The following is a 6451-nucleotide window of genomic DNA, read 5'->3' as shown; positions in this document are numbered from 1 at the left end:
ACACTATGTCCATCTATATCTACCTACAATATATCCATCCATCTATATCTACCTACACTGTATCCATCCATCTATATCTACCTACACTATATCCATCCATCTATATATACCTATAACTTTCTATATATATCCCATCTATATCTACCTATATCCTTCTACAGTATCTATATCCATCCATCTGTATCTACCTATATATATATATATATATATATATATATATATATATATATATATATATATATATATATATATATATATATATATATATCACATTGCTGAGATCACTGACCCAGCAATGATGTCACCGGACTGGGCTGATGATGACATTCAGTTGTCATGAAGTAATGTTTGCACTATTTTATATACACGCCATTCATTCTATACTTCTCTGTCTTTCGAAAAATAGACTTACCTCCGTCTGGAATGTGGCATAGGCGTGGATACAGTAATGGCTGCTCCCCACCTTCTCCAGGGCAAGACGCTCACACAGGGCGAGTTTATTGCAGTATGAAGCTACATGCCACTTCTCAACGATCTTTACGGCCACCAGCACGCCGCTGTCAATGTGAGTCGCCAGCACCACCTGTAGGAGAGAGAGAGACGGTTAGTACTTTATCTATTTCCATGTGCTCTAACTGCTAGGCCTGGTTCACACGTGTTTTGCTGTTTGACATGCATTCCACATTCGGATCGCACTTCAGACAGCAATAGCGGGGAGCCACACGTGTTGTGCATGATTGTGGGGGGGGGGGTTGCAACACAGCATCATTTATTCAAATGGGTCAATTCGGCCACAGAGCATGACAAGGGGGTATCGTTCCTGCCGCCACCGCGAAGCAAAGCATTCATAGGCACCCAGCAACAGGGGGAGCGGTTGAGGGGCAGGGTTTTACCGCCCCTCGATTGCAAATGTAAACAAGACCTAAAATCATTACTAAACATTCCTAGTGCACTACGCTGATTGTCTTTCTGTCCTGGTGGAAATATGGTCGACAGCCACACCTAATAAAGAGCCTCTGTCATCTTCCACAGCAGGCTGTATCTTATGGGCCATAAACCAGAGCTACCAATCAGAATTCACTCTGCAGAGGTCAGATTGCTGGATTCTGATTGTTTGCTGCACTGATGGGGGCACTCTGGGAGGAAAAAACATTCCCTTGCAGGGGGTTCCCCCCCTATACACTGCTGACTGAGCCCAAGGATGATGAGTAGGGTGATAGGTTCACCTTACTCCACCAGACTTCCTCCACGCAGCACCACAACCCCTGACGAAGTCTCGCTCCTTCACCGGTCACAGCTCCCATATAATGCATGACCAGCAGTCCCACATTGTATGGGGGGGGGGCATTGGAGAGTCACGGTAAAACGGAGGAGAGCACCGGGCGCTGAAGGTTAAGCTAAGGATATCGCCTGATTCATCACCCCATGCAGAATGGAGGAGGACCCAACCGTGTGCCGTCCTCCCTGCTCAGGTCTTTTGGGCTGGATGAGTGTACATGTTTATGCTGCACCCGTCCTACATGGCCATAATGTGTCCCCCCAGTGGTATCTAGGCCAAACCACAGCACTGTGTCCCCACCCAGTGTCTATGGGCCCCTCATTACTAATCTCTGCTTACTTACCGTCCCAAAGGCTCCTGATCCAAGTATCTTATGGTAAATGAAACTCTCCGGAGTCAAGTTGGTCTCTTTGTGTCCTCTGGGGGCCGCTACGCGTTTTGTAGGGGCCGCTACACGTTCTGTCGTCCCGCCGTCTGCTAGAGAGAAGAAAGAGAAATAAAGTTTATTGCCCCGCCCACATACAGGTCTTATCACTGAATTCTATTAGTAATTGAAGTCTCCAATACAGAGAGAAGAGCTGACCCCGGAAGTTTATATTTACACAGGGAAATTATCATCCAATCACTGACTAACTGCAGGCTTTGAGCAAGTCTATAGGTGTGTTCTAGGTCAATTTATGGGGGTTAAACTTTCACCACCATGCCTAGGAATGTGGGGGGAGGTTATGGGGGGGTTAAACATTCACTGCCATTCCCAGCATTGGGAGGGGTTAAACTTTAATAGCAATGCCCAGCATTGGAGGTAATGGGGGTTGAGCTTTCACTGCCATAGCCAGCAATGAGGGAGGGGGGCAGAATATGGTGGGGTTACATTTTCACTGCCTTTCCCAGTATTATAGGGGGGGGGGGTAGACTTTCACTGCCATGCATGGCAATTGGGGGGAGATTATGGGGAGGTTGAACTTTTCTTGTCATGCCAAGCAATAGTGTGGGGGGGGATTAGACTTTCTCTGTCATTCCCAGCAATGAAGAGGGGGGAGGTGTGGGGGGTAAACTTTCAGTGCAATGCCCAGCAATGGAGGAAGGAGATTATGGTTGGGGGTAATCTTTAGCTGCCTTAGCCAGATATTGGGGAGGAGAGTGGGTGAAAATTTCAGTGCCATTGCCAGCAATGTGGGGGGAGATTATGGAGGGGGGGTTTAAACTTTAAGTGCCATGCCTAGCAATGTGGGGGATTATGGGGGAGTTAAACTGTCACTGGGGAATGAGGTGGTTAAACGTTCACTGACATGGCCAGCAATGTGGGGGAAGAAAATAGGGGGGGGTTACATTTTCAGTGCCAAACCTAGCAGTTTGGGGGGGGGTGTGAGGGGGGGGGGGTCCAGTTGATCATTTCTCTGGTTAATATTAAGTAAAATTGGTATTTGCTCCCTATCACAGAACAAATGTCTCCTCCTCTGAGCCCAGTTCCTCTTTAGGGATGAGGTTGGTGGAGGAATTCATTGTTCTCTCCTATGTACTATATGAAGATTCACAACTAATCCTTACCTCCTCCGTCACTACTCCTCCTCTTCTTCCGACTGCTCTCACATTCTGTGTCCTGGGACCATCTCCTCTTCTCTCCTTTCCTCTCTGCACAGCTCTGGAGATCCTCACTGGCTGTGTAACATCTGCTCCGCTTCCTGGGAACCTGGCCTGGCTGCTCAGTGGAGCTCTCTGCTTCCTCCTCTCTGCTCCTCTTCCTAGGAACCTGGCCTGTCTGCTCTGCAAACATCTCTAGTTCCTCACTGCTTGTGTAATAGACTTCCTCACTGCTCCTCTTCCTGGGAACCTGGCCTCTCTGCTCAGCCGAGCTCCCTACTTCCTCCTCTCTGCTCCTCTTCCTGGTAGCCCGGCCTGTCTGCTCAGCGGAGCTCCCTACTTCCTCCCTTCTGATCCTCTTCCTGGTAGCCCGGCCTGTCTGCTCAGCGGAGCTCCCTACTTCTTCCTTTCTGTTCCTCTTCCTGGTAGCCCGGCCTGTCTGCTCAGCGGAGCTCCCTACTTCCTCCTTTCTGCTCCTCTTCCTGGTAGCCCGGCCTGTCTGCTCAGCGGAGCTCCCTACTTCCTCCTTTCTGCTCCTCTTCCTGGGAACCTGGCCTGTCTGCTCTGCAAACATCTCTAGTTCCTCACTGGTTGTGTAATTAATTTCCTCGCTGCTCCTCTTCCTGCGCCTCTGATTGGACATTGTGGATGTTCCAAAGCAAAGTTCCTCTCTGCTGATCTCCTGTCCTCTCTGCATGGCAGCTTTTATAATTTAATTAAATATGAAATAATAAAGTAAAGTGATAATAGAAACTTCTCTTCCTGCGCTGTGTACAATATATACAATCTATATATGAAGGTTATATATGGAATATTCTCCTATAATAGAATGCTGATAGAGAGCTCAGAATTCTGTGTCTGCACTCGTCTGTCTCCAATACACATTGGCTCTACTACTTCCCGACACTCTGCACTATAGGCTGGGAGCCCACTGTGATGTCACTTCCTGTCACATGACCACAAGTGACACTTATGCCCATATATGGTAAACAGCCCAGATCAGGTAAACAGCACTTATCATGTAATACAGATCAGACATATACCAAAGTGTTGTACAATTATACTCATTATTCATGAACATTTAAATATTGCTGACATATTCTATAGCGTTGTGCAATTTAAAACTATTATTACTACTAATCTATATATAAATAGCTCTGATCTATTCTGTCACATTGTACAATTATATATTATTATTATTCAAACATCCAGCCAGTCTGATCTTCCAACTGACACTAACTGACACTTATGCCCACATAAGGTAAACAACCCAGATCATGTAATATGGATCTGACATATACCAAAGTGTTGTACAATTTTACATATTATTCATATTTATATATATAGTGCTGACATATTCTGTAGCGCTGTGCAATTCAAAACTATTACTATTGTTATTACTAATATATATACTTAAAAATTACTGACACATTCAGTAACATTGTACAATTACATAATATTATTACAGATTCATATAATGCTGACATGTACCGTAGCTTTGCACAATCACTCATTGTTACTATAATTTATTTATAATGCTGACATAGAGAGGTCCCCCCATCACATCAGAGGACCCCCATCACACCAGAGGACCCCCAACACATCAGAGGACCCCCTCATCACATCAGAGATACCTATCACATAAGAGGATCCCCCATCTCATTAGAGGACCCCCCCCCCATCACATCAGAGATCTTCTCATCACATCAGAGGTACCTCTTTCATATCAGAGGACCCCCCCATCACATCATAGGTCCCCCCATCACATCAGAGGCACCCCATCACATCAGAGGTACCCCTTTCATATCAGAGGACACCCCATCACATCAGAGGCACCCCATCACATCAGAGGACCCCCCATACATCAGAGATCCCCCTATCACATCAGAGATCCCCCTATCACATCAGAGATCCCCCTATCACATCAGAGATCCCCCATCACATCAGATGACCCCCCATCATATCAGATATACCCTAACCCTTTAGAGTACCCCCCCCCATCACATCAGAGATCCCCCCATCACATCAGAGGTCCCCCCATTACATATCTTCCCATCTCATCAGAGGTCCCCCATCACATTAGAGGTCCCCCCATCACATCAGAGATCTCCCTATTAAATCAGAGGATCCCTCATCTCATTTGAGGTCCCCTGGCACATCCCTAGCACATCAGAGGTCCCCTCATCACATCAGAGATACCCATCTGATCAGAGGTCCCCCCATCACATCAAAGGACTCCTCATTGCATCAGAGATTCCCATAACATCTGAGGTCCCTGAAACACATCTGAGGTCCCCCCAACACATCAAATGACCCTCCATCACATCAGAGGACTCCCCATCGCTTTAGAGATCTCCCCATCACATCAGAGGACCCACCGTCACATCAGAGGCACCCCATCACATCAGAGGACCCCCGTCACATCAGAGCTTCCCCTATCACACTTTAATAGCAGAGGTCCCCCCATCACATCAGAGGTCCCCCCATCACATCAGAAGCACTCTATGACATCAGAGGTACCCCCCATTACATCAAAAGACCCCCCCATCACTTTAGAGGTCCCCCATGACATCAGAGGATCCCCCATGACTTCATAGGATCCCCATCACATCAGAGGACCCCCCTATCAAATCAGAGATACCTCCATCACTGTAGAGGTCCCCCATCACATCAGAGGACCCCCATCACATCAGAGGTCCCCCATCACATCAGAGGACCCCCATCACATCAGAGGACCCCCAACACATCAGAGGACCCCCTCATGACATCAGAGGTCCCCAATCACATCAGAGGATCCCCCCATCAGATCAGAGGACCCCCCTCACATCAGAGGACCCCCCTCACTTCAGAGGACCCCCTCACATCAGAGGACCCCCCATCACATCAGAGGTCCCATCTTTACTTTAGAGATCCCCCATCTCATCAGAGGACCCCCATCACATCAGAGGTCCCCCTGTCACATCAGAGGCCCCCCCATCACATCAGAGGATCCCCCATCACATCAGAGGATCCCCCCCATCACATCAGAAGTCCCCCATCACATCAGAAGCACCCCATCACATCAGAAGCACCCCATCACATCAGAGATCACCCCCATCACATCAGAGGTTCCCCCATCACATCAGAGAACCCCCTATCATATCAGATATACCCCAACCTTTTAGAGTACCACCCATCACATCAGAGATCCCCCCCCATCACATTAAAGGGCTCCTCATTGCATCAGAGATTCCCATGATATCTGAGGTCCCTTCAAACACATCTGAGGCCCCCCCTCATCAGATTTGAGATCCCCCATCACATCAGAGGTACTCCCATTACATCAGAGATCCCCATCACATCAGAGATCCCCCATCACATCAGAGATCCCCCCATCACTTTAGAGATCTCCCCATCACATCAGAGGACCCCCAATCACATCAGAGGTCCCCCCATCACATCAGAGGACCTCCCAAAAAATCAGAGGACCCCCCCATCACATCAAATGACCCCCCATCACATCAGAGGATCCCCCCATCACATCCAAGATCCCCCCATCACATCAGAGTGCCTCCCATCACATCAGAGTACCCCCCCCCATCACATTAGAGG

The 6451-nt window shown here is 48.0% G+C and overlaps 1 long non-coding RNA gene across 1 annotated transcript in view; it reads left to right on the top strand.

Annotated features, from left to right (window-relative positions):
* Positions 1-468: 468 nt before the first annotated feature.
* LOC141133687 (uncharacterized) overlaps positions 469-6451 on the top strand; it is a 44405-nt gene continuing 38422 nt past the window's right edge. Inside the window, exon 1 of the long non-coding RNA XR_012243110.1 lies at positions 469-603. This is a non-coding gene — a long non-coding RNA (uncharacterized lncRNA). The remainder of the gene's footprint in view (positions 604-6451) is intronic.

This window comes from Aquarana catesbeiana, linkage group LG03 (assembly GCF_042186555.1).
Source record: "Aquarana catesbeiana isolate 2022-GZ linkage group LG03, ASM4218655v1, whole genome shotgun sequence".
NCBI lineage: Eukaryota > Metazoa > Chordata > Amphibia > Anura > Ranidae > Aquarana > Aquarana catesbeiana.
The sequence above is the reverse complement of the archived record's forward strand: the minus strand, read 5'-3'. Positions and strand labels throughout refer to the sequence as shown.